A 27,904-nucleotide genomic window follows, 5' to 3' on the forward strand; every position below is an offset into this window, starting at 1 on the left:
TAGGTGGAAGAGTCAGTCACGACTGAGCACACGCACACAAGTTCTGGAGGCTAAGACTCTAAACCTCTAAGCAATGTCATTCTGAATGACAAAACTCATTTTCAAGGAAAGTTAAAAGGTTAAGGGTCCCTCAGAGATTAGTCACACAGTTCTTAATTTTTTGTGGGTCATAAACCCATTTGGGACTATGACAACAGTTGTACATCCCCCAAAGAAAAAAACAAAACACACTTCAAGACTCATATACTTTCAGGGGCTTCACAGAGACACGCAAGCTCTTTAACAGGATGCTATCCAAACCTGGTTCCTCAATTTTTAGATGGACAAACAGAACCAGAGGGTATAAGTCACTTTCCAAGGACATATATTAAGCGTCAGAGTTTATGCTGGGATTCAGATTTTTCAGCCTACACTGTATAACCTGTCATCAAGTCAGTCCTCTGCACCTCAGCTGCCTGCCACATTCCAGAACTATGCCCCAGTGCTTGGAGACGCACTTCTTGATGCTGTGATAAAACTGCTGACCACACCCTCCTTCACAAATTAGAGCCCGTGGTCCATCTAATTTAATTCCCACACAATAGCCTACAGAAGCCCTGGGTCTCTACAGTCATCCTGTAAAAGCTGTGTAGCAGACTTTAGCCAAAGAAGCATCGTTTTTGTTCTAGTGATCCAAGTACATTCTAACTAACGATAAGTCTGAGTTGTTTCTGAGTATTCTTTAAATTTGAGAAACTCAACAAGGGAAGGAAGGTCCTTTTCACTAACACAGTTTCTTAGGCTGCTTCGTTCCTTGCAACCTGCCAGTTCAAGTTTCCCTCTATCCCAAACTAGACTACCTATCCTCTACTAATTCAATTCATTCTGGTTGCTCCCAAATTTATCCCTCTCTTTTAAACCTTAACCCTCAAGGCTATTTCTACCACTTGCTGAGGAGCACCAACATCTCCTTGCTTGCAAAAATCATTTCCCTTTTTATTCTCTATCCCCATTAGAGAAGTTTTAACACTTATTGTACACAATTCTATCATTGATACCTATAAAAAGTCCTACATAAATCCACTCCTTTACTCCCTAAATGTCCAACTTAGAAATCTTCTTATACCTGTTCCATCTTGTCAACATCCTCTTCCATCTCTCTTATTCTAATTACTCTCTTCCTCAGATCACACTGGACCCTCCAAGGTACATTTTTGTCTCTTACTAACATACTTTATAAGGAAGAGATAAACTGACTTATCTAAAAATTAACTAGAAAACTTAGGGACCTCTGCTTTTATCAGACTTTCACAATACTGAATCAATTTCCCATTCTGTATCGAATTAATTACAATTTTCTGGAGAAACTCCTTTTTTAAAACTTGCTATTATCAATCTGTCCATCCATCCAACCGTCCCCTCACTTGATTATTTTTTTATTGCCTACTAGGTGCTGCTGCTGCTGTTGCTGCTGCTAAGTCGCTTCAGTCGTGTCCGACTCTATTCGACCCCATAGATGGCAAAGCCTTTCCTACCATGAAGCTCCACCGTCAAGGGCTCCTCTGCCCCTTAGGTTTCTAACACCTTTCTTTAGTTGTTGTTGTTGTTTTGCTTCAGTTTGCTCATATCAAAGTAATATTGTATGTCACTTAATCTGACACCATTTCTCATAGATCTTCCATCTACCACCTAGAACAGCCTCTCCTGCCTAAAGAAATGCTGCAGCACATCCACCAAGCTGCTCAGATAAAAAACAAATAAGAAAAACAGAATTACAGTGCTGAAAATATCTAGGAATCATCCAGTCGAATCTTTCATTTTCCAGATAAGGAAAGTGAGAACCAGAGAGGTAAGCTGGCTTGCCAGAAAGTATCAGTGCTGTAACAAGGTATCAGTACCGGTGCTGTCTGTATCTTTAACTCAAGTCCAGTTTTATTTCACTATGTCACTTTACTATAATCTGGCTTTTCCGTTTTCTTCTTTTCTATATCTTAGTATCTTTTTTTTTTAACTAAAGAGTATACCTCCAGGGACACAGTCATTTAAACAAACACACACAAAAGTTTACGCAAAGAGGACATACGAATCACAGCACGATAAATTTTAAAGAGAAAGAGCCCTAGTGATAACAACCTAGACCAGTAATTGTCAAAAATGAGATTTAAAAATTAGAAACACAGACTTTTCTATCTATATGGTTACATAATATGTACCCTCCATATCTCACCTTTCCCAACCCCCAGAAAATCATGGATCTATAGTTATTATTTTATTCATTTGTGCAGTTGTTGTTTTGTTGTTTAGTCACTAAGTCCTGCCAGACTCTTTGTGACCCCATGGACTGTAGCCTGCAATGCTTCTCTGTCCATGGGATTTCCCAGGCAAGAAAGAATACTGGAGTGGGTTGCCATTTCCTTCTCCAACGGATATTCCCGACCAAGGGATCCAACCTGCGTTTCCTGCATTGGCAGGAGCGTTCTTTACCGCTCAGCCTGCAGAGTATGAGAAAGGGGATTAAGAACCTATGACCTAATCTAACTAATTCATTTGTCTGATGAGAAATCTCCAGTCCAGAGAAAGGAAGGTATTTGCCCAAAGTAAGTAAACCAGCAATTTAAGAGCAGTTTTAAGATAAAGGTCTGTTTTTCACATTTGTGTGTTTTACACTGCTGATACAGGTTCAAAAAACAGTCTTCAGGACAGAGCTTTTCAGAGCACAGGAAACACAGCAAGCTTCCTAACTGCCCAGGTGCCCTTGGTTGGCTTGGTGTCTGGAAACAAATATGGTAGACACCTCTGATAAGTCATCTCCTGGTTACCCAAAAATGCAAAACAGAGATGCTTTCAGGCATGTTTCTAAGGAAAGTCTCCTTAAAAGGGAGTTGAGATTCTGACTTTTGAGTTCGGAGGGGCATCAAACGCACCCAACACCCTCATTTTACAGATATGTAAGCCGTGCCACAGAGAGGGTAATGGACATGGGCAAGGTCAGAGTGAGTCGGTGGACGAGGTAACACTACAACTCCGGGCTCCCTATCCCCCGGTTGGCCGCCTCTCACAGATGTATTCACCGCGTCCTGCTCGGATAATCCCCTCAGTAAGCTGACTTCAGGCTTTAATTCACAGGTTAAAACACTGACTTAACATTAAAATCGTGGAATTTGTGACGCCCAGAGTACGACGGTGTCCCAGAAGTTAGCCAGGCCAAAACTCCCATTTTGTTCAGGAAATCGAGATTCATAGAGAGTGCTATATGCCGGGATCTTGGGCAAAGTTCAGGCAAGGTGGCAAACGCCGCCACCAGGGCCTCGAATACCAACCACTACAAACCCAATCTACTACAAACCCAATCCCGGCTTTTCGAGGAGCTCTAGGCCCGAAAAGGGCCGGAGACCGAGAGCCCAACCGGTCGAGGGCCCTAGAGCCCGATCCAGCCGCCTCCACCCGCTGTACGCACCCCTGGCTCTGTAGTTCGCCACCCGCCCCACGCCCACCCGGCCGCCGCCTCACCTATGCCAGCCCTCCGTTTGTTGTACTGGTGAAGGGGGAGGGAGAAACGCGACAAACACTTCCCGCGGACCCCACCGCCGGGACACTTCCGCTTCCGCCGCCCCTCGGGCACTTCCGGAATGTTGGCATCCGGGGCTTGGCCCATTCCCTGTGCCCATGTTGGGTGTGAGGCTCGGGCGTCCAGGCCTGGCAGCCATGTTAAGCGTGGCTTTAGGGTAAACTCGCGGCAAGTCCTTCATTCACGTGACAGCGTTACCACGCCCAGCGTGTGTAGCGTCTGCCGCCGGATAAATAGTCCAGGTTCTGCGGTTTGCTTCTGGGTGGCTTTGGTGCACTTTTCAGGGTTTCACGTTTTTCGGTTGCAAAGTAGGTAAATTCTGGTAGAGACTTTTTTCCAAAACTTACTCACCTGAAAAACATAAAAACTTTTTTTGGTGAGGGTGAGGTGGGGTAAAAACGTCAATGTTAAGTCTGCTTTTCTCTACATTTGGGACATTGTGTATGTACGTACTTGACAGTATTTTATAGTTTCCAAAGGATTTCCTCATCATTGTCTAATAACACTCGCCACGACCATGACGTATTGGTAGGAGTTAATTTGACCCGTTTTTTTCCTTACAAAAATTATCTTCAGAGAGGGTGTGGACTGAAAAAAAAGAAAACAAACAAAAAAATCTCCACAGCCTAGAAATAGGGAATTACCTTTTATTCAGCGCACTGGCTGAGGACTTAAGCTGTGGAGATGGCCTCTCAGATGTCTGCGAGTGACTGTTCTGAAGAGGTAAGGCGTGCAGATGTGTAGGAGAGTTTGAAAAAGAAGAAAAGCAGGTAGTTGAACGTGAAAATATTACTTCTCGTTAAAGAAACAAAATGTCAAATTAATGAATTTAGCTCTTTTTTATGTATGAGGTAATATGAGACTCTGGGCTTAATGAAATCATTCTCTTGATATGTACCTTAAGTTTCTAGGGTCTATAATCCTGTTTTTCTCCGAACTGAATCTCATTAGGATGCACCTTCAGGCACAGCTGCAGTGACTGATGGCTCCATGACCACAACAGTCTTTAACCGAAATGACATGAACCATTGTATGTCTGCAGAGATAATTGCGCAGTGTCACACAGCTAGACTGAAACCAATTTTTTTTACTTTCCAAATGCCTTGCCCCTAAATATGGGTGACCCTTGATCAACTCTGGGGTTAGGGGTCAAAAATTTGAGTATAAGTTTACAATAGGCCTTCCCTACTGCAGTCCCCATCTGTGGGTTCAAGCAACCACAGAGTGAGTACTCATTCTGTGACCTTGAGATGTCAACTCTAAGCTTTGGGTTTGTTAGGAAAAAAAGGATGTCATTATGGTAAGTACATACAAAACCACTGCAGAATTTAGTGGCTAACCATAATTTGTTAGGATTCTGTGAGTTGACTGGGCTCAGTTGGGCAGTTGTAAATTGGGGGGTTACATGCATTTGATGTTAAATGTCGGCTGAGACTTTTCACTGCAAATTCAAATGGAAGTTGCATCATGGACAATTTAGTCTTCAAGCCCTCTAGGGCCTCAGCTAAAACTATCTGTCAGAGTACCTACACATGATTTATCCTTCTGGTTTGGATTTCTCACAGCAGAGCGCTGGGTTATGATAGTCAGCACTCAGAGTAGAAAGTGAGCTGTTCCAAGCAGTACAGGAGGAAACTCAAGGACAGGACTTCAAATGATTCAGCCTTGGGAGTCCCAGAAGTCACTTCTGTCACATTCTGTTGGTCAAGGAAGCCACGCAGATTCAAAATGACAAGGGTAAGATTCCACCTCTTAATTTAATGAGTAGCAAAAAATTGAGGGTCCATCTTTAACTACAGTACCTCCTTTTTTTGTTTTTTTGGTGGAGGGGGGGAGATACATAGATTTTATTAGCACAGGCTTCAAAAAGGAAGGCTGGTAGCCCCACCAGTACAGTCTTGAGGGTGTACCTTAGTGATTCTTTACATGATTTATTTTTATCTGTAAAATATACATGGCTTCCCTGGTGGCTCAGTGGTAAAGAATGCACCAGCCAATGCGGGAGTCACAGGTTCCACCCCTGGATCGGGAAGATCCCTTGGGGAAGGAAATGGCAACCCACTCTAATATTCTTGCCTGGGAAATCCCATGGACAGAGGAACCTGGTGGGCTCCATTCAGTCCATGGGCCCATTCAGAACCTGGTGGGCTCCATTCAGTCCATGGGTCCATTCAGACACGACTCAGGGACTAGATCACCACCACCAAAATATATGTAAAAAAATTTAGTATTTTTAACCAATTTTGAGTGTACAGTGGCATTAATTCATTGGCATTAAGACTATTTACGTTGTTATGTGACTACATCACCATCCACCACCAGATTTTTTTCATCTTCCCTTCCATATGCCCTAAACAATTCCCACCTGCTGCAGCCCAGCCCCTGGCAACAACCATTCTACTCTCTCTCTGAACTCATATAAGTAGGCTCGTACAATATGTCCTTTTTGTTTGTTTTTTTTTTTCACTTAGCATAATATTTTCAAGGTTCAGCTATGCTGCAGCGTGTGTCAGATTTTTCTTCCTTTTTAAGACTGAGTTATATTACATTGTATGCATATATCATATTTTGCTTGTTCATTCATCCATCACTAGACATTTGGATTGCTTCCCACATGTCTGTTGTAAATAGACATTGTGAATAATTCTTCAATGAATATTAGTGTGCAGGTATCTTTTCTTTCTTTCCATTATTTTGATATATATCCCAAAGTGGGATGGTTATATCATATGGAAATTCCATTTTTAATTTTTCCATAGTAGTTACACCATTTTACATTCTCAGCAACAGTGCACAAGGGTTCCAATTTCTCAACGGCCTTTCTTTCTTTTTTTTTTTTTTTGTGAGATATGTTCGTAATCCACTAAGAAGAGTGCCTCAGTTCAGTTCAGTTCAGTCGCTCAGTCATGTCCAACTCTTTGCAACCCCATGAATCGCAGCATGCCAGGCCTCCCTATCCATCACCATCTCCCGGAGTTCACTCAAACTCACGTCCATCGAGTCAGTGATGCCATCCAGCCATCTCATCTTCTGTCGTCCCCTTTTCCTCCTGCCCCCAGTCCCTCCCAGCATTAGAGTCTTTTCCAGTGAGTCAACTCTTCATATGAGGTGGCCAAAGTACTGGAGTTTCAGCTTTAGCATCATTCCTTCCAAAGAACACCCAGGACCGATCTCCTTTAGAATGGACTGGTTGGATCTCCTTGCAATCCAAGGGACTCTCAAGAGTCTTCTCCAACACCACAGTTCAAAAGCATCAATTCTTTGGCACTCAGCTTTCTTCACAGTCCAACTCTCGCATCCATGCATGACCACTGGAAAAACCATAGCCTTGACTAAACGGACCTTTGTTGGCAAAGTAATGTCTCTGCTTTTCAATATATTATGTAGGTTGGTCATAACTTTTCTTCCAAGGAGTAAGCATCTTTTAATTTCATGGCTGCAATCACCATCTGTAGTGATTTTGGAGCCCCGAAAGATAAAGTCTGACACTGTTTCCACTGTTTCCCCATCTATTTGCCATGAAGTGATGGGACCAGATGCCATGATCTTTGTTTTCTGAATGTTGAGCTTTAAGCCAACTTTTTCAGTCTCCTCTTTCACTTTCATCAAGAGGCTTTTTAGTTCCTCTTCACTTTCTGCCATAAGGGTGGTGTCATCTTCATATCTGAGGTTATTGATATTTCTCCCGGCAATCTTGATTCCAGCTTGTGCTTCTTCCAGCCCAGCATTTCTCATGATGTACTCTGCATATAAGTTAAATAAGCACATAGCAAATATTATGAAAAGGTTAGCTGTTACTATTTGATTGTTCAGAGGCTCTTTTTTTCCCTTTTTTCTCAGCAGTGTTTGAAGTTTCAAGGACTGAATTCTTAGCATGTGGTTTTTCTGAAGTTCACTTTCAAAGCATCTTAAATTTTTCCAAGTTACATAAGGAAATGCTGTGAAAGAATGTTGTAAGTAGGTATATGCTTAGTGAATTGCACTATCAAAACCAAACACAAGGTGGTAGATTAGGCGTGTGCACATGCGCACACACACATATACACACACAAAAGGAGAAAACAAAAAGTTTCATGGGTAGCTTTTATAAACATGAGGCCTGCTACTGCTGCTAAGTCGCTCAGTCATGTCTGACTCTGTGCGACCCTATGGACTGCAGCCTACCAGGCTTCTCCGTCCCTGGGATTCTCCAGGCAAGAACACTGGAGTGGGTTGCCATTTCCTTCTCCAGTGCATGAAAGTGGAAAGTGAAAGTGAAGTCGCTCAGTCGTGTCTGACTCTTAGCGACCCCATGGACTGCAGCCTATCAGGCTCCTCCATCCATGGGATTTTCCGGGCAACAGAACTGGAGTGGGGTGCCATTACCTTCTCCCAACATGAGGCCTAAGTGAGCATAAATAAATAAGGCCATTTATTTCATTTTTAATTTGGACCATACTGTTCAAGGTTACATCTCAAGAAAGTGAATAGATTTAGAAACTTCAGGAACTCAAAAAGTTTACTTAAAGTAATAAGTCTTACTGTGTTTTCCCTGTCAACTGCATTGAGTGCTGATCTTTTAGCCAGCTCTCTAGAGATGTGAGAGTAAAGAAGATATTTTTTGTAAAAAGAGATGTTTGAAATGCCAATAACTATTTACCATTAGCCAGCATTTACTAAAAGACTGTGTGGGGCCTGAGAATATGTTAGACTGTTAGGGCTGCAGAGATGACAGGTAGCAGTTTCTGCTCCTAAGCAATCTGGGAGACATTTACAAAGAACACTTAAGTGAAGTTTGGGAACCCCTGGCCCAGTGGAATGTCAGGATACCCGAGCAGTACAGAGGACAGAGTCCAGGCTCTGTGCATGAAATAGTAATTACAAACACCCAGTTCAGCTCACTTTTCCTTCCCCCACGAGCTTGTGTCACTACTTCTTAATTATGTCTCTCTGTCTCATCATCCTGGCTCTAGTATCTCACTTGCAAATTCTTAATGTTTTGTTTTTTCATTGTTTAATCACAATGTCTCTCTACCAATCATTTTAAATACATCATTATGTTTAATCCCTATGAATTCTGTGAGGTAAGTGTTGCTTACCCCATCTTACAGGTAACGTAACTCAGGTTCAAAGAGGTTAAGTATTTTGCTAAAGTTCACACAGCTAGCAAATAAAGAGAATCACTGTGACATTTTAGCTATCTTACTTCAAAATCCATATTCCTCCTGTGCAGTCTTGTAATTTTTCCTCCAAATCTGATTAATTTTCTTAAAGCACACAAGGAATGTGTCAATGACTCATTTTTTATTAAACTTTAAACCTTAAAGCATACATTTATTTCTTGTTGATCGGAATTCCAAGGCCCAGTATGCCTTGGTTGCAGTCTAGCATTTCAGTCTCCTTTTGCTGCATATAGGACACACAGGAATCAGTTTCCCCTCACATACTCTATGACTCTCCTGACCTTGACTAAATGAGCAAGTTGCCCCCCGATTAGTAGAAGGTGAATTAACCTCATTCAGCTGTCACAAGGAAAGAAATGAAAAGTGCTGAAGGACTGGGCCCACCCAAATGAGCCTCATACTGGGATGGAAACTGATGGTCCTTACATTCCAAAAGTAACAGGTAGAAAGCAGGTGCAGTTTTCGAACGCTGGTTGTATTTTGAATCTGACATTGTTCATTAATTCAGTCAACAAATATTTTCTGAGTGCTTGCTCTCAGGGGAGGCACTGGACTAATCGCAAAGAAACAAATAATGATAAGTGGATATATTTCTACCTGCAGTTTGGTCAAGGGAGTCAGGCAAACATCCAGATGAATCAATTTCTCAAACATAAACAGATAGGGGGGTGGGTATACAGTTAAGCTTAGTTGATGAAGGAATTAATGAAAGGATAATTGTACTCAATTTTTGCTTTTAAGTACTTCAGTTATAACAAAATTCTTTCCAAATGTTATAGCTCTATTCGGTTAAACATAAATGTGGCAAATGACAACTTCTCAAAGCACCAAATAATACAGACTTAATAAAATTTTTATTCTCTTAAAATTATAAATTTAAATCAATAGTTAAAGATTTCAAATTTGAATCACACAATTCATCCATCATATTCTTTACTGTTATATTTTCTTAAAGTATCTATATTTTAAATTATAATTATTTGTAGACTATTTCTTAACCCAAACTACAATATAGATGTGATTTATTCCTCATTTCTATGCTTAAATTTAATATTTTTGTGGTTATAAGATAATTACTTAAAAATTTCAACTCCCCATATTGGCAGATTGTAGTTGTATATTGATGGGGAGTAGCTAAGCCCCATGATTTCCCTTCTTCCCATCCCAACCCTTTTTGTTTTGGCTCTCAAGCTATGAGGACACATGACTAGGGTGGTAACAGCATTAAGTCATCATGTAGATGGAATCTGTATGGGAGATGACAAAACCAGCATTCTGTGCAATTCATAGACTAGCAGAGGTCAGAGGTGGACAGTAAGACTCCTTGCGTTACTTAAGTCAGGGGATAATGCTGATCTTGAATTAAGACCATGGGTCCTCTTAATTGCATGAACCCACCCATTTCTTGTTTGACTTAGGCTCAGTTCAGTTCAGTCGCTCAGCCGTGTCCCGACTCTTTGCGACCCCATGATCGCAGCACGCCAGGCCTCCCTGTCCATCACCAAATCCCGGAGTTCACTCAGACTCAAGTCCATTGAGTCAGTGATGCCATCCAGCCATCTCATCCTCTGTTGTCCCCTTCTCCTCCTACCCCTAATCCCTCCCAGCATCAGAGTCTTTTCCAATGAGTCAACTCTTCGCATGAGGTGGCCAAAGTACTGGAGTTTCAGCTTTAGCATCATTCCTTCCAAAGAAATCCCAGGGCTGATCTCCTTCAGAATGGACTGGTTGAATCTCCTTGCAGTCCAAGGGACTCTCAAGAGTCTTCTCCAACACCACAGTTCAAAAGCATCAATTCTTTGGCACTCAGCCTTCTTCACAGTCCAATTCTTACATCCATACATGACCACAGGAAAAACCATGGCCTTGACTAGACGAACCTTTGTTGGCAAAGTAATGTCTCTGCTTTTGAATATGCTATCTAGGTTGGTCGTAACTTTCCTTCCAAGGAGTAAGCGTCTTTTAATTTCATGGCTGCAGTCACCATCTGCAGTGATTTTGGAGCCCAGAAAAATAAGTTTCAGTTAGATTTCATCACTTTTACCAAAAATATTCTTGATAATATTTCCTATGCTGTGTTAGCCATTAACCTCCTCTATTATCCTCAATTTAGTTCAGTTCCTCAGTTGTGTGTGACTCTTTGCGACCCCATGAACCGCAGCACGCCAGGCCTCCCTGTCCATCACCAACTCCTGGAGTTCACCCAAACCCATGTCCATCGAGTCGGTGATGCCATCCAACCAATTCATCCTCAGTTGCCCCCTTCTCCTCCTGCGCTCAACCTTTCCCAGCATCAGGATCTTTTCAAATGAGTCAGCTCTTCTCATGAGGTGGCCAAAGTACTGGAGTTTCAGCTTCAATGTCAGTCCTTCCAATGAACACCCAGGACTGATCTCCTTTAGGAGGGACTGGTTGGATCTCCTTGCGGTCCAAGGGACTCTCAAGAATCTTCTCCAACACCACAGTTCAAAAGCATCAATTCTTTGGTGCTCAGCTTTCTTTATACTCCAACTCTCACATCCATACATGACCACTGGAAAACCCATAACCTTGACTATTATCCTAAACCTTCAGAAAACATGTTACTCTGAGTAGCCTTGAACATGCTTGAGGAATGAAGCACCAAAGTGCTGCACCAAAGTGGTGGATAATATTAAAAGGTCAAATGAGGGGCTGATGGAGAACTCTGCAAAGTTAGGGATATGGAGCAAGAAGTAACCGTGAGAACAGAAGTGCCCTGGGGTCCTCTGAAGTTGAGAGGCCACCAAACTGCCCATGGTTTGTGGGCCAGCACATCAAATGATTTTGTATGGGTATGAAAGTGTATTTTCCAGAAGGTTTAGCTCTCTGGGTGATATTTCCTTGCCTTCTACTAAGATAGTAAAGTGTTTCAGGTCCTGGCAGTACCATAACTTATGATACAGATAGTTAAGTGTGGTAAAGGCAGGAAAATAGCAGGGAATTGAAATTTGGGCAGGCCTGAGGACAACCTCTGATTCAGAGGAGGGAAAAGTGGAATCCCAAAAGGGTAGTATCAACATGTAATTGTAAAGAAGTATAAAGAAGTACACTTCTTTACAGAAGTAATTTTACAGAAGTAATTACTTCTTTCATTTTCCTGGCAATAGTGCCTTAATGTGGAGAAGGCAATGGCACCCCACTCCAGTACTCTTGCCTGGAAAATCCCATGGATGGAGGAGCCTGGTAGGCTGCAGTCCATGGGGTCGCGAAGAGTCGGACACGACTGAGCGACTTCACTTTGATTTTTCACTTTCATGCATTGGAGAAGGAAATGGCAACCCACTCCAGTGTTCTTGCCTGGAGAATCCCAGGGACGGGGGAGCCTGGTGGGCTGCCGTCTATGGGGTCGCATAAAGTCGGACACGACTGAAGCGACTTAGCAGTAGCAGCAGTGCTTTAATGTTCCTTTGGGGAACAGTTCTTTATCCTCATCTCGTCCATTCAGGAGGGCTGCTTCACCCCCTGGCTCCTGCAGTGCCTTGTAATTTAGTCTATTTCAATAAAAGTTAAAGCACACTTGTAGCCCTAAAGACTGATTCAGCAATCTTATCCCGACTAATGTATAAGCTTCAAATCTTTTACTAGAAGTTTTAAGAAAGGAAAGTTCTCTTCTACTGAAATTGTAACTCTGGAGCTGCCAGGGTTTACCTCTGGGATGAGTGAAGTGGTCACAGCCTGAGAATGAAGACAATGTCAAGGAAAACATGGATGGATCGAAAAAAGGAGACCCAAAAAAAACACCTGGCAACAATTTTTGAGACTGGGTTGAGCCATGCCTGAATTCAGAGATCCCTCTGGATTTTTCAAGTACAAGTGCCATGGAAATCCTCCGCACCTCCCCTACTTTGCTCCCACCTCCCCCCACCCCATTTTTTTTTTTTTTAATTCAGTATCTGAGATGAGTTTTCTTTTGGGTGTTATTCTTCCAAAGAAGTTCAATATACTACATGTGTTTTCCCCACTAGAGGGTGTAGCTCACTCACTGCATAAGGAGCAAAACTGGAGATGCTTCAGTCAGATCTGTTGGGATGGTGCAGAGTCCCAGCCGCAGAGTTCACATCACTGATGGTGCCCTTAGAAGACCTGGGAGAATGGTCATATTGCCAAGTCCAAGCTCATACTGCTCACTGCATGACAGAATAATAAATCAAGAGATGAGGTGTTTAGACAAGGAATAACCACTTTATTTGAAAAGCCAGCAAATCATGAAGATGGTGGAGCTAGTGTATCCAGAGTTAAAATTCAGGCTTCTTTTATATTAAAAGGGGAGGGAGTGTGATCAGTTGTTGCAAACTTCTCGGTGCCAGAATCATTTGTGTTTCTAGCTGTCATGACGCTCTAGGTCATGACATTCCTGTAAACTTCTAACAAGCCAGCTGTTACTCTCTACTCTGCAAATTTTTATTTCTATATGAATGAAAAATGTTCTACCTTTAAAGGTCAAACTTGAGGGGTAGAGCCTTGAGAATGGGCTTATCATATGTTTCAGGTTTTTTCTTCTGTGTTACAGATAGATGATCAAGACAAGGAAATGAAAGAGGACCCAGGTGCCACATGGAGACTTCATCTCAAGAACAGTGAGGCTTCCTTTGTCTTAAAAAGGTAAGGGCCAGAATGGCAAATGGGTTTTGGCTTCCATGCCAAATCTGATGGACACAACATGTTTTGATTGCTATGTTGAGAAAGATTTTGAAACCATGTCCAACTCAGTGGAGTGTACTCTCATTGATTACCAATACCTGGGGTAGGCATGGGAAGAAGCAGCAGGGTTGGATGCAATAGATACTTTGCCTCTGTGGGTGAGATGTTTCTCAGTAGGAGTAGCATTGGCATTTTGGGTTTTTTGTTTGTTCATTGTTAAAGCAGATGTTTTTAAAATTTTTAAATTCTATTTATTTATTTATGGCTGTGCTGGGTCTTCACTGCTTTCACCAGTTGTGGCAAATGGTGCCTACTCTCTAGTTGCAGTCCACAGGCTTCTCTTGCAGTGGCTTCTCTTGTTGTGGAATATGGGGTCTAGGGCACACTGGTTCAGTAGTTGTGGTGCATGGGCTCCACTGCCCTGCAGAATGTGGAATCCTCCTGGAGCAGGGATTGAACCCATGTACTCTGCATTGGCAAGTGGATTCTTAACCACTGGACCATCAGGGAAGTCAACTCTTGGCTTTTTGGATGGGTCACTTCTTTATTGTGTAGTGCATTGAAGAGTATTTATCCACTGAATAGCAATAGTACCACTCCAGTCACTGTGACAAAAATAAAATCCCAACATATTTTTAAAAGCGTCTTATGAGAGCAGTCACTTGAAAATCATTATGTTTGGCTGAGAGTGACTTGACGTAGACTTACTTGAAGATTGCTCTAGAGCTTCTTATGTTTTTGAAGACTAACAGGAAAAAAGAATGAGGATTTTTCTTATAAAACCTGAGAACCAACTTTCCACCAGTAGTGAATAAGAATCGACAATGGAGATGGGAATTAAGAGTGTCCAGTAAAGGGAAGAAAATGCTTATAAGAACAGGGAGTCAGCTATCAACTGGCAGCGGGTGATTAATATGGTTGAGGAAAGGATAGAGGGAGCTTCAGCTTTTGGGGAAGGGGTATCCTATTAAACATCAGGGTCATTGGGGTACTTTCATCCCACCTTAGGGTTCCATTGTCTCTAGGTGTCCTGTTAGGTCAGAGTGTTGTCTTTATATAACAGTTATCAGGGAGCTGCCCCCCTCTATACCTCTGAATCCACTGAATAATATCAGCCTCCTTAAATTATTTTTTGGAACAAGTTAGCATATAAGCCAATGAGTGAATAAATAGATGAATAAAATATTCCTTACCCCTTAATTTAAGAGTTCAATAGTACCTCTTTCATGTTCCTTATGCCCCTGAAGAGAAAGGCAAGAAAGAGGGTTTGAACAACAGGCATGGTATTGTTGCCACTTTCAAGTTTTGCATTTGCCCAAGACCACACATGAGGAGCACCTTAGTTGGACAGGTTGGATATATTATTCATCTCTGTGAGAGAGAAAACAATGGAAGCCATAGGGTACCTCAGTAAAAGGATATTAGGAAGGATTTATTGTCCAGATTTGGGATTATTAGGTTGATTTGGGGAAATTTTAATGGCTTTGCCCTGGATTGGATACCCTCAGGATGTGATAATTCTATGATTGGCATCTTGAGAAGTCTTATTTAGAAGGAGGAAATAATAGGCTAAAGTTGTAATTGGTAAAGAAGCAACAGTCACTCATATTAACCTAAAATAGGGGATGTTTGGTAGTTTGCATGATGTTTGTTTTGCCTGAGTTCAGGCTTAATTATAGAGTAGTATTGTCTTTGTCTTATTCATCACGGTTGCAGACCAACTTTGTTGGATGTTAATATTCTGCGAAGTTGTTTGCTCAACAGTAGAAAATCAAGGCCACTTGTTTTTTATTTTTCATTTGGACCCATGAGTGCTATGGCAATGCCAAGGTTAGCTCCTGGATGTCATGGGTTGTTTTTCTCTTTTCACATTGTATTATATCTTTTATAATCTTGTTTTCTTGCTCCCTCCCTGGATTGTAAACTGCACAAGGAACAGACTTATTTTGATTACTATTAAGGACCCAAACATAGCCAAGTCTCTCAGTTCATAAGTTCTTAAAGAATATTTACTGAATAAATGAATTGTCCAATTAGCTTATCAGACTGAGTTACTCAAAGGCAGAGGTCACTTCCTACTCAGCTCTGTACTTCTAGAAACAAACACAATTCTGGTGTGTCTCATTAAATATATCTTGAGTTAAAGAGGAACTTTCCATAGCATAAGATTTATTGACTTTTTAATAAGAAAATATAATGAATTTTGCTTTTTGAGGGAAAGATGATGGTTGGTTCACTTATGACGAATAAAGGAAAGTCACTTCACAGTCAAGATTTTTTGAACTTCTGACATTTTCCAAAATGTCGAACTGAAAGAGTGAATTCCAAAGCTCTAAGAGAAATTGATATAAGTATTTAGTGACAATTCATATGAAATACAACCTTTATTTATCCTCCTCTAGTTTTACTGTTTTAGGGATTTTAAGCTAAGACAAGTCTTGATTTGTAAACTCTTAACTTACAAATAACTCATAGCTACAAAGATTTGCCTCTCCTCTCAATACTCCCTTCACTCTGGAAACCACTGTACATTGTAATCATGGTGAATTATTAGGGCTTTTAACAGATGTATAAACTTGTATTTTAAGTAGGGAGAGGGAAAAACAGTGACCATATTATTGTGGGGGGCAAAGAGCATAATTGTCAAGAAAAAGATAAATACAGCAGTGCAGAAAACACAAGTGAAAATATTTGTCATCATTAGCAGAAATGTAATAACAACAGCAAGCCAGTTACTACATTTTGCAATAAATTATAGTCAATGGACTTTTGTTATTGCATTTTTCATGAAAAAGTGGTCCATTTAAAAAAAGTAACAGTAGCCACAAAGGAAACAAAAAAACATTGTTCATCTTCCGTAAATCCTTCCAATTTGACTTGAGCAAAGGAATTAACTTTGGAGTCTTTTTTTATTATGTATAAAAAGGGAATAATCTCATCCTTGCCTACCATCCAGTACTGGTATGGCTTTCATGGGTGCCCTGTTTAGGAAAATACTTTCTAAACTATAGCAGGCTATTAGTTATATATCTGTGTGACATATGGTAATAGCCTGAGAATAGTAGTATCTTATTCTTCCCCACTCTTTCCTTGCACCTAGCACAGTGTGTAGAACTTACTAAGCATTTATTAAAGATTCATGAAACAGTTAAGTGTGAAAGATTGTTTTTAAATATTCTAAAACTCTGGTCAAACATAAGATTCTAATCAAAGTAATTCAAAGTTAAGCTTGAGGGCTCTGGATGTTAGATTCCTGGAATTGTTTCTTGGCTTCTCCCTTCACAAGCTGTGATATTTTGAATGAGTCCGTAAATTCCTTCCATTTTTACTGATAGTCTAGAATAGGCAAATACATCAAGGTAGAAAGTAAAGTAGTGATTGCCAGATACTGAGGGGAATGGTAGAATGGATACAGGTTTATATTTGATGAAAACTATTCTGACCTTTAGATAGCTATGATGGTTTCATAACTCTGTGACTATACTAAAGATGATTGTATACTTTAACAAAGTAAATTTAATATTTACCCTGCTTTTAAAATAAAACCCTAAGGGTAAATTCTTAGCACTGAGAAGTTATTTTTCAATTCCCTGAAACCTTGAGATCCTAGGAAAGTGGGTAGATAGTAAATTTGAAGAAAAGATGGAAGTGAAGAGCTATTAATAAATTTGAGAGAAGAGATAGCAATCATCTATACAGTTTCTCTTCCCTCTAAGGCGTCTCAGTGTGTTCCATGGAATTATTGTGACCAATACCTTGGAGGCCTGTAAGATGAGGGTTGAGATTGTCTGAAAGATATTGTTGTACTAGCCGAAGATGACTGTGATATAGTTTTTATGGTCTGAGTGAAGAAAAGAGTTGGGAAATGTAGAAGGAGAACGAGGGGTTGGTATGAAAGCATGTTGATGGTAAGACGACTGTTTTGGTCAAGACTGTCCTGTTTTAGCACTCAAAGTTTTCCATCCCAGGAAAACCATCATTCTCAGGCAAACTGAGATGGTTGATCCTCTAGTTAGAAATGACATAACAAGAACACTAATGGCCTACTGTATGACAGGCATTATGCTAGGCTCCCTTTATGCATTATGCCTTTTAATTCTCATGACCAGCCTCTCAGGTAATTACTGAGGTTAATTATCTGTCCTAGATCATAGTTTAAATAGAAGAGGTGAAATTCCAATTCAAGGCTATAAGGATCAGTCTTTACTGTTAACCACATGCTCAAGTCTGAAAGATTGAGCCAATACAACAAGTGATAAAACTTAAAAAAAAAAAACATAGCCTGTAAAGGGTTAAGTTTAAAAATGCTTTTTATACCCATTATGTTCATTCTCCTCAAGAACTCATTCATTCAATAAGTATATACTTACAGTGCTTATGTGGTGCTAGACACTGTGGTAAGTATTATGAAGAAATAAAAAAGCCTGCCTTCTGACTTCATGGAACTTAAAATTAGGAAATAAATAGAAAATCTGGGTGTTACAAGAATTATAGACAGAAGCATATTAATATGGAAAATGTCAGAGATAAATCTATGTTAGGTAGGATGGTCAGGGAAGGCATCTGTAAGAAAGAAATACTTAAGCTGAAGCTTAAATCATGAGGGAGAACTAGTTCTATGAAAATCAAGGGGCAAACATTCTTATAGGAGAGGATAGTTTGTCCTAGGGTCTTGAAGCAGGAAAGAGCTTTGTACGTTTGAAAATATCAGGAAAGAAGGTCACTGTAGTCAAACAATATTTAGCAAGTGAAGCAGTAAATATCATAAATACAATCTCAGATTTTAAACAAGAGCTCAAGGTTTGGAGTAGTTATGAGATTTCTCAGTATCACTTAACCACAGGGGCAGGACTCCATCTAAGGTCCTCAGACTTGTTGATTTGTTATCTTGAAAAGAGTGATTTGTCTTACAACTATGGTTTTTAAACATTTTAGGAACAAAACCTTTTCTCCATAAAATCATATTGAAACCTAATGTTCAACGCTGAAAAAGGGAAGTTTCTCTGCTAGAGTTGGAGGTGGGACTCAAAAATCTCAGTTAATCTGTTACCCCACACACCTTGGGTTCAATAAGTACAACAGAAATTCCAGTAACATTGTTTTTAGTTTAGAGAATCACATCTTAAGGAGTTCACACACATTTTCCAAAATATGTAGAAGTGTTATCAGTCAGCTACACAATAGATTTTCAAAAGAGGGTTCTGTTTGGGGGTTGGCGTTTTCACTTACATTTTAGCAAAGCAGTACACGCAGGAGTTAGAATATGTAACATTATTAGAGGCACATATTGGGCTGACTCTTATGGAACATATGTGTTTCTGTTGTACAGTCTTCTTTTGATAATAAGTGCACGAAATGTCCTAAAACAAAACTCACAGGTCAAACTCTCTACCCAACAAGTTCTCTTAATGGCTTCTACTATAAGTACTTGGGTGTTTAACTTTGTGCACAGAGGAGATAATGATAAAATATGTCTTCTTTTAAAATTCAAACATGAAAACTTTCTTATCTTAAATTTAGCAGTCAGAGTCTGCAATTTTCACTCTGAAAGGCAGTTGAGGCTATGCAGCCCTGGTCCTTGACTGTCTTATATCTGTAACTTCTTGGAGAAGTAGATTATTCTGAGGAGTAGCAATGACTGTACCCACTGTCTGGGAATAACTGACTACAACCACTGTTCACGTGACTCCGGAGTTATTTTAGTTCATCCAAACCCACCCTCCATTAACTCTTGTGCCTAGATTGGGACACCCTGAGTGGTCCCACTCTGGCACTGGCTATAGTTCAATCTTTTGGAGATTTGGAAGCTAGAATAGTGAGGGAAGAAGTTACCAGGTTCAAATTTTACCAGTATCTCCCCCATTTTATTTTGATTTCTTCAATATTACCAGAGTTGAAGTAAGCTAGTCATAGAGGAACTTGAGTGACAGAACAATTTGTCTGCAGGCAACAGGGAGACTTGTAAAGTTCATGAGAATTCTGTAATGAGCAGATTAGGAATGAGCTGTCCCAATTCCCTACTCCATAGGTTCAGATCACAGTCTATCCATACATCCAGTTTTTCCGGCTGCTGCTCTGTGTACAAAACTTCCGTCACTCCCATTAATTACAGTAATGTTTCCCAGATTTCAGTCATTTGGTTCATGACTCCTTCCGAATTCAGGTGCCATTTTTTTAAGTTTCCTTGAATTGGCTGCCTTTTTAAACTTGACTATTCACCTTAGATTTGTCCTAAGTTTGAATATCCGTGCTGTCTTGAATTTGAAGTTGTTATTATATTCTAACACATAAAAAAAGCTATAATTATTGTAATACATGATATTCATTAGATATTAACTAAAATCATCACTATTACTCAAATCACTGTGGGAAACAATGTTTATGTCTTTTAGCTCTTCTTTTAATGATTAAGCCCATATAGTATGTTTGGGAAAAATTTACCAAAGAATTGATTCTTTAGTGGGTTCCTGTCAGACTTTATTTTTTGGGGCTCCAAAATCACTGCAGATGGTGACTGCAGCCATGAAATTAAAAGACACATACCCCTTGGAAGAAAAGTTATGACCAACCTAGATAGCATATTCAAAAGCAGAGACATTACTTTGCCAACAAAGGTTCGTCTAGTCAAGGCTATGGTTTTTCCTGTGGTCATGTATGGATGTGAGAGTTGGACTGTGAAGAAGGCTGAGCGATGAAGAATTGATGCTTTTGAACTGTGGTGTTGGAGAAGACTCTTGAGGGTCCCTTGGACTGCAAGGAGATCCAACCAGTCCATTCTGAAGGAGATCAGCCCTGGGATTTCTTTGGAAGGAATGATGCTAAAGCTGAAACTCCAGTACTTTGGCCACCTCATGCGAAGAGTTGACTCATTGGAAAAGACTCTGACGCTGGAAGGGATTGGGGGCAGGAGGAGAAGGGGATGACAGAGGATGAGATGGCTGGATGGCATCACTGACTCGATGGACGTGAGTCTGGGTGAACTCCGGGATTTGGTGATGGACAGGGAGGCCTGGTGTGCTGCGATTCATGGGGTCGCAAAGAGTCGGACACAACTGAGTGACTGAACTGAACTGAACTGAAGAATGAAAGGGATTTCTGAAGTTGAATATAAGTATAGAAAGAAGGATAATTTAATTAGAGAGAATTATAATACAAACACACACTGAAATAGCAAGGACCCCCAAATAATTAAAGTTAGCTAGAATCTAAAGTGAGAGAAGGGAAGTTCTCCTTTTAGGGAGAAAGGCTAGGATAAGGAGGATATGCAAAAAGTTTACTCTAAGGGTAGTAGGAGCCTTTCTTAGGAAGGTGGCATCTTAATCAGATTTGCATTTTAGAAGGCCCATTCTTATGGTTGTGGAGATTAGTGCACGGATTGGAAAACTTCCTATTAAGATCGAGGTGGTAAATATTTTCCTATTAAAAGCCATACTTCATCTTCCTTGCTTTGTTGTTGAAAGCAGCTAGAGACAAGATGTAAACAAATGAGTATGCCTGTGTTCCAATAAAACTCTATTTTCCAAAACCCTTGGATCAAACTAAGTGCAAGGAGATCATTAGACGGCTCTTGCAATAATGTGGGCAAAAAGTGAGAAGGGCTTGAATGAAAGCATCAGCAATGACTTTAGAAGGAAAAAGTGAAAGTCGCTCAGTTGTGTCTGACTCTTTGCAACCCATATACAGTCCATGGAACTTTGCAACTCTATACAGTCCATGAAATTCTCCAGGCCACAGTACTGGAGTGGGTAGCCTTTCCCTTCTCCAGGGGATCTTCCCAACCCAGGGGTCGAATCCAGGTCTCCCACATTGCAGGCAGATTCTTTATCAGCTGAGCCACAAGGGAAGACCAAGAATAGTGGAGTGGGTAGCCTATCCCTTCTCCAGAGGATCTTCCTGACCCAGGAGTCGAACCATGGTCTCCTGCATTGCAGGCAGATTCTTTACCAACTGAGCTGTCAGGGAAGCACTTAGAAGGAAGAAAGATATTTTAAAAATTAAAATGAGGAGCTTTAATATCTAGTGGTCGATAAAAAGGTGAAGAAGCAGTAAGAGACAGGGATGAGCCCTGGTTTTCCTCAGCATTTATTTTGACAGAGATGTTTAGCTTGAACCACTGATCTGCAATTCTATAGATAAACAATGATCAAATATTAGCAGTTTCATATGGGTTAATATGGTTCAATCTAATGGAAATGCTACAAGCTTAAGATTGTAAAAATCATTCTTATGCAGGAAGTAGCAAACTTACCTTATCTCCGATGTTAGCAAAAATATCTGAAACAAAAATATTCAGAAAATGGATCAAGAAATGTAATGTTGAGATGTAAACAGCTAATTCACCCATTAAGTAATCCCATGGAAATTCATAGCCATGAAACTCACAGAAAAATATGTGGCTTCTTCACGCAAGGTTTGTCTGGTCAGGCCTGATTCCTGAACACTGCTCCCTTCCTCTCCTCATGCCTGAGACACAATGTGCCACCTGAGAATTCAGTCTTAGCCCATACCTAGCTTTAATGCTGACCTTAAGCAGGAGAGATTTGAATCCTGCACTCAGCATATCCTCCACTACTGGGCAGTTCACACATTGCTAGATCCATTTCAGAGAAAAGTCTAATTCTTGATAGTCATCCTGGCTACCTGCTGACAGAACTCTTACATACCTGCCTCCATTTAAAAAAAAATCATTTCCTGTCCTTCTGAATATACTCTTTCCAAACTCTGCTTCCAAGGAAACATCTTCCTTTGTTTGGCCTCTGTGTCAGCAACTGCTTACCCAAACTTTTAATGGTTCCTGTTACCTTCATCCTTCATGTCTACTTCACAGCCTTGACTTCTTTCAGCTGCTGAGACGGAAGCTCCTCCTTGCCTCCCCCTCTATCTGAGCCATCCTGCCAGCAGATTCACTTTCCCATCATGGACTTCCCTTATTGGTGACATTGGTATCATTGGCTTGTGCTCTAAGAGTAAGCCACATCAGAAACTGACACAGCTTTGTGCAGAAGGCATTTGTGTGTGTGCACACAAAAAGTACAAGTTTGTGGAGGTTTCTGGCTGGTGTGCAAGTATTAGGAAGAAGAGGGAGGAGAGATGAAATTGTTTATAAAGTCGAAGACCAATTACTTGTCAAATGTTGATTATACTTCTTAGGATCATCCCTTAAAATATCTTGAGTCTAAACCTGTCTATGGCTGAATTCTTGGGATACTAAAAAATGGATTCAACCACCATTAATTATTTTAGTCAAGGTAGTGAATTTTTTAACTCCAAGAGAAATGTCAAAATTTCAGAAATTCCTTCATCTAGAAAACGATTATCATTGGCTTGTTACTCCCCTTAGAAGATCAATTGTTTACTCCCTCCCTGAGGTTCTTTGATAAATCCTTACATGAGAAATAGCCAATAACCATGAGAGCCACAAAGAAAGTTTTCATCTTTTCCATAAAGAACAATGTAATTCATCCACGGGAGTTCCTTCTGTTGAAAGTTTCATAGCAAATCCTCAAAGCCTCAGCTCCCTTGATGATTTGAGAGCAGTGGCCCCATTATGAGAACCTTAGATTCCCATTATGAAGTCACTTTGCAAATAACCTGTTTACGTGTGACATCAAGGATAAAGTCATCAGGTTACTAAAGAACAAGACTTCCAGGGAAAATGTTTCTTCTAACAGTCTGTGGAGCTAAGGTTCTGACAGCATGACTTAACATTATTGTGATTGTTAAATTATTCAGTTCTATAGAAGTATATTCTTTTTTTAACTAGCAAGAAGAAACAGATGTGAAAAAAGATGAACTTGGAATGAGTAATTTGGAGAAACTTTTAAAAAATTTACATTCAACACTTGCTCCCCTCAACTCAAAGATTCTAATTCAGTAGGTATAGAGTGTGACTCAGACATATAATACACATACATTTGAATTGCATAGTAGAATCTGATTAGTCTCTTTGAGGAACCAATGGATTAGGAGACTAGAATATTCTACTAAGGGTTGATTTTTGGGGGAGCTTTCCTCTCTTACTTCCTAAAGGCAGTTGTCTGTTTTGTTAGAACAATCTCCTTTAAAAAAAAAATTGAAATATCATTGACTTATAATACTATTTTGTTATTTTTAGGTATGCATCAAAGTTAATCAGTTTTATATATATATAATACAGAAAATAGATAAGCAAAGAGGATTTACTGTATAACACAGGGAAACATATCCAATATTTTGTATTAACCTATAATGGAAAATAATCTGAAATATATTTATATATATATACATCAAATAATAACATGTATATATATATATACACACACACACGTATATACACACACTTTCTTAAACCAATCATCTGTGTATATACGTATCACATGTGTGTGTGTATATGTACACAATGGAATATTCACAATGTGTATATATACACAATGGAATATATATATATATATTTCAGATTATTTTCCATTATAGGTTAATACAAAATATTGGATATGTTTCCCTGTGTTATACAGTAAATCCTCTTTGCTTATCTATTTTATGTATTCTAGTTTGTATCTGTTAATCCCATACTCCTAATTTATCCCTCTTCACCTCACTTTCCCTTTGGTAACCATAAATTTATTTTCTATGTCTGTGAATCGGTTTCTTTTTTGTAGATACATTCATTTGTATTATTTTTTTTAGATTCCATATATAATTGATATCATATATGTCTTTCTGACTTCAGTTAGAAATATTTTTCTAACATATATTTTTCTAACTATATTCTCTAGGTCTAGGTCCTATATTCTCTAGATCCATCCTTGTTGCTACAAATGGCAATATTTTATTCTCTTTTATGATTGAGGAATATTCCATTGTGTATATATACACACACACATGTGATACGTATATACACAGATGGTTGGTTTAAGAAAGTGTGTGTGTATATATGTGTGTGTATATATATATATGTGTGTTATTATTTGATGGGCACTTGAGTTACATGTCTTGGCTATTTTACTGTAAGTGGTGCTGTTATTAGTATTGAGGTACATGTTTGTTTTTGAATTAATTACATATTTTCTGGTATATGCCCAAAAGTGGGATTGCTGCATCATATGGTTGCTTTATTTTTAGTTTTTTAAGGAAATTCCCTAATGTTTTACTTAGTGGCTGTGCCAGTTTACATTCTCACTAATAATGTAGGAGGGTTCCCTTTTCTCTGGCCTTCCTAGGTGGTGCAGTGGTAAAGAATTCACCTGCCAAGCAGAAGATGCAGAAGACGTGGGTTCCATTCCTGGGTCAGGAAGATCCCCTGGAGTGGGAAATGGCAACCCACTCTGATATTATTCCCTGGGAAATCCCATGAACAGAGGATCCTGGTGGGCTATAGTCCATGAGGTTGCAGAGAGCTGGACACAACAGAGCATGCGTGCACACACATACACACACACACACACACACACACACACACACACGCATTGTAAAATGATAATCTTGCCTGGATAGAGTATTCTAGGTTACAGGTTTTTCCTTTCAAGATTTGGGATATATTGTATCTTTCCCTTCTGGCCTATAAAGTTTATGTAGAGAGATAAACTGATAGGGGGGTTCCCTTGCTATTGACTCTGTTTTTTCTCTTGCAGCATTTAAAATTCTGTTTTTAACTTTTGTTGTTTTTAATTATATCTTTGTGTGGGTCTGGTTTGGGACCCTCTATGCTTCTTGTACATGGATATCTGTTTCTTTTTAGATTTATGAAGTTTTCAGCCATAATTTCTTCAAATACATTTTCAATTCCTTTTTTATTTTCCTTCTGGGCCCCCTATTATGCATAGGTTAACACACTTTATATTACCCCATAGCTCTCATAGTTTGCTTCTTTTTTGTCTATATGCTGTTCTGATTGGATGATTTCCATTATTCTCTCTCCTAGGTCACTTATTCATTATTCTGCATTATTTAATCTGCTATTCATTGTATTTAGCTTGGCAAATGAGTTGTCCAATTTTGATTGATTCCTCTTCATAGTTTCTAGTTCTTTGTTACAGTGATAATCTTTCTTAATTCCTTTAGAATTTTTATTACCTAGGTCTGTTTCATTATTTGTTCTTTCAGGTGATTTCTCTTATACTCTTAATTGGGAATAGTTTCTCTGCTTTTTTATTTTATTTAGCTTTTTCTGATTCGAGGAGTTTATGAGAAAATGTTATTTACTGTGCCCTTGAAGGGGTGATTTTCATGGGAGTGTTCCTGCGTAGACTGTGTAAGTCCAATATTTTTGGTGCCTGGGCTATTTTTGGAACGGATGCAAGTCATGTCTTTCCTCAGAGTGTGCTGTCTGTTACCCCCTTAACAGGGAGTGTAATGATGTTGTGGTGTCCAAAAGCTGCACTGGATGTTCAGTGGGGCGTCCTTTTTGCCCTGTGCCTGTCACAGCCCTTTTGGGTGCCCCCTTGGCAGTCTTGCACAGCTGGACTGAATTTTCTCCCAGGGCCCATCTCTCAAAGAATCAGGGCCTATGTGCAATTCATACCAGCAGCCTCGTCTAGTGCATATTTTGGACAGGGAAGTATAGTGAGGAGGCAGCCATAAGTGCTGTTTTCTCCCCACCTTGATTGTTAGCAAGCCAACATGCACACTCCTAATGAGTGGAGGCCAGACCCCTCCACCCTCTCTTTCTGTCTTGGTGGACCTCCCAGCAAGCAAGGGGGCCTCCCAGGCTGAGGGGTCACTTGTAAAGACCTTCCACCCTTTATAGATTCCTCCCAGAGACACTGGTCCTATCCTGATGCCCTTTTCCCCTCCATTATACCCTGTTAAATAGGGATCTTCCTTGCAGGTTTGGTTATATAAGAGATCTTCTGCCTCTAGTTTTCTGTGAGAGTTGTTGTATATGTAGATTTATTTTTGATGTGTTTGTTGGGGGAAGATGAGCTCCACATCCTCCTCCTCCGCCATCTTGATCCTTTCCTAGAGTGATCTCTTTACCCTTTATTATTACCAGACCCATTCCTACTTCACTACTCATACCATGTACTATCTCGTATTTGACATAAGACATATTAAATAAATAACCAGAGTGCACACATGAAAACTCAGGTCCATTATGTGTGATTTCTATTATAATATGTAGCTTGCGGAACAAGGCAGCGTCCTGGAGTTCATGAAGAAGCAGTAATTCTGTGCTGAAGGTTGTGTTATGGCCAGGCGCAATGGGGCTTAATTCATACTGTAACCAGAACAAACATATGAGAAAAATCAGGCCTATTTCTTAAGGAAAGAAGTCTTATTTTAAAAATGCCATCAGTTCTCAGATTTCCCTAGGACACCCCATTGGGAAATTTGACTCTAGAGCTCATCAACTTAACCACTGTATTATTTAGCATTTTGGTTCAACATAAAAGAGTTCATTAACGACAAGGACGATCTTACTCACCATTGCATCTTGGGCCCCTAGCCCAGTGCCTGGATATGATACATCGATATGAGTAGTTAAAAGATTACAAGCGGACAGTTTTCTGCTGTGAGGTGACAGTGTCTGAGAATTCTTTGGGCAGAAGATAGTCATGGGGCTGCTTTCGTCTCCGTCACGCATAGGGCGGTGCTGAAAGGGAAATACACACTGAAGACGGATGGAAAGCAAAAGGCCTGGAAACAAGTTCTATTCTCATTTGCTGAGGTGACCAAGGGCAGTGAGGGAGCAGCAAGACAGATGGGCTTGCAGTGCCAGTCAAGCCTTCTGTACTTGTAATATTTTCAGCAGGATAGCTCATCTTGATTATTAAATCATCTCTTAGTGATTTGAGATGGTAAAAGCATGCTAGAAGTTTTTGCTGAGCTGGGAGAAGTTTTCTTCTCACTTAGGAAAAGAAAGCTTAGAGCCAGAAAGTAGAAATGGGATACAAGACTCAAACTTCTCAGGGATACTACCTGTACTGCTGGTCTGGACTTTAAAGTACTTCAGAGCAGAAGAGTTTCTTCAGAATAACAAGTGTAGATTGTTAGTTCAACATAGTTCATAGTTCAAACTATGACAAGTGTAGATTCTCCTTGATATTTTAATTAATGATGAGGTCCTATAGAGTCCAAAGGAGTCAGCATTACCATTATGTTCCCTGTGTTCTTGTAGCACCTAATGGTTTTTCAAGCATATTCTAATAACAATAGGAATCACAGCTACAACAATGTTTATATGTTTTAGCATTGATAGCACTTTTATGTTCTAAGTACTTCCCTTCTGTGCATTAACTGCTAATCCTTATGATAGTTTTGAAAATTAAGTATCATTGGTACCATCTTAGTGTGTGTGAAAGTCACTTGTCATGTCCGACTCTTTGCAACCCCATGGACTATAGCCTGCCAGACTCCTCTGTCCATGGAATTCTCCAGGCAAGAATGATGGAGTGGGTAGCCATTCCCTTCTCTAGGGGATCTTCCCCATCCAGGGATGGAACCTGGGTTTCCTGCATGACAGGCAGATTCTTTCCCATCTGAGCCACCAGGGAAGCCCCAAACCTTTGCAAAAAGGACTTCTTTGCCTCTCCCAACAGGGATAGGAGCTTGTAGA

The 27,904-nt window shown here is 40.0% G+C and overlaps 1 protein-coding gene and 1 long non-coding RNA gene across 9 annotated transcripts in view; one reads left to right on the plus strand and one right to left on the minus strand.

Moving 5' to 3' along the window:
* The window catches only part of FBXO38 (F-box protein 38), a 65,544-nt gene extending 61,914 nt beyond the window's left edge, over positions 1-3,630 (minus strand). For 5 of the 7 annotated variants that reach the window (XM_006052692.4, XM_006052691.4, XM_006052690.4 and 2 more), the window contains exon 1: positions 3,490-3,629. The gene's annotated coding sequence lies outside the window, so the exon portion shown is untranslated. Of the gene's footprint in view, positions 1-3,489 lie in introns of all 7 variants that reach the window. The other 2 variants (XM_025292455.3, XM_006052693.4) reach the window with 2 other exon arrangements.
* A 139-nt stretch (positions 3,631-3,769) lies between these two features.
* LOC112586874 lies at positions 3,770-24,631 on the plus strand. 2 transcript variants are annotated; one of them, XR_003111357.3, is made up of 4 exons: positions 3,770-4,270; positions 5,113-5,284; positions 13,241-13,332; positions 24,570-24,631. It is a non-coding gene; the product is annotated as an uncharacterized LOC112586874 (long non-coding RNA). The 2 variants fall into 2 exon arrangements; XR_006553316.2 differs by lacking the exon at positions 5,113-5,284.
* Positions 24,632-27,904: the final 3,273 nt, after the last annotated feature.

This window comes from Bubalus bubalis, chromosome 9 (assembly GCF_019923935.1).
Source record: "Bubalus bubalis isolate 160015118507 breed Murrah chromosome 9, NDDB_SH_1, whole genome shotgun sequence".
Classification (NCBI taxonomy): Eukaryota; Metazoa; Chordata; class Mammalia; order Artiodactyla; family Bovidae; genus Bubalus; species Bubalus bubalis.